We start from the raw sequence: 1,190 nt of genomic DNA, 5'->3' as shown, positions 1-1,190 counted from the left end.
AAGCAAAACAATAATAACAATAATGCTCGTCTCATTGTGGCTCTCCTGCATTGAGCCACCAGTCCCACTTTACATTGCCGTCCCCAGTTTGTCTTTGCTTGGAGTCCTCATCAGGAGACGTGGACACTGCAGGGACTCTTCCAGCGCTTGCAGCTCAGCTTGACTGTGATTAAAGCATGACCCATGATGTGTCACCGCACTGTACCCGCAGCTTTTATAACCTCTGGAAGGTTATTTATATCCTCAAAGAGCGATAAATCCCCTGGTGAAAGTGTTGCCCTTTACTCCAATCAATCTTACCCCCTGGATCACTTTACATTGGATTGGTGAAGTTGGTGCAATAAGAAGAGAGGTCTTTTTATGAAATTAATTTTTCACAGGTACTAACTGCAATGCTTGAAGATCTGGGAAAACAATCAAAAAGTAAGAAACAAAATATGCACAATTTTCACGTTAATGCGTCTTCAAATTATAAATGGTAAATGGACTGTACTTATATCGTGTTCCTATCTTATACAGATACTCAAAGTGCTTTACACTACAATCTGTGCCCTCATTTACCCATTCATACAACACTACTAGATCTCTACAAAGATAATTGAACAAATCATTCTAAAGAGACTAATCAGAGCTTTATCACATTCATACGCTGATGGGACACACATCAGAAGCAATGAGGGGTTCAGTGTCTTGCCCAGGGACACTTTGGCATGTGACTGGCTGCTGGTGGATTCGAACCGCCAACTCTTGCATTAGAGGACGAGTGCTCTAACCACTCAGCCACCGCCGCCCAATTATAAATTTACAAGCAAAATTTGTGAACGATGCCACTTACCTCGTGTGCTTGTTTACCTATGGAAGCAGCCAAAGTGACTGAACATTGGTCAACAATGGCGATGTCCATTAAAAACAACATTAAAATTGTCAATATGCTGCTCTCCAAGTTTGTCAAAAGCTGCATTTGAATATAATGCAATGCATTTATGTTGCTCCACGCCCATCTTGATCCCCAACATTTATTCTTGATATCTGTCTTACTCACTTGGTCTTCTATCATGTTTAGCAGCAGCTTCACTCTTTTAAATGTCTTCTTTTTGTTTCTACTCATGTCCGATTCTATTTGTTTACCTCCTCACACCACAGCCAGCCATAGGTCAGTCACATGATTCAAGATTTCATGTGGTGTTTGA

This window comes from Nematolebias whitei, chromosome 6 (genome assembly GCF_014905685.2).
Source record: "Nematolebias whitei isolate Nwh7 chromosome 6, NemWhi1, whole genome shotgun sequence".
Lineage (NCBI taxonomy): Eukaryota > Metazoa > Chordata > Actinopteri > Cyprinodontiformes > Rivulidae > Nematolebias > Nematolebias whitei.
Note: the sequence above shows the minus strand (reverse complement) of the source record.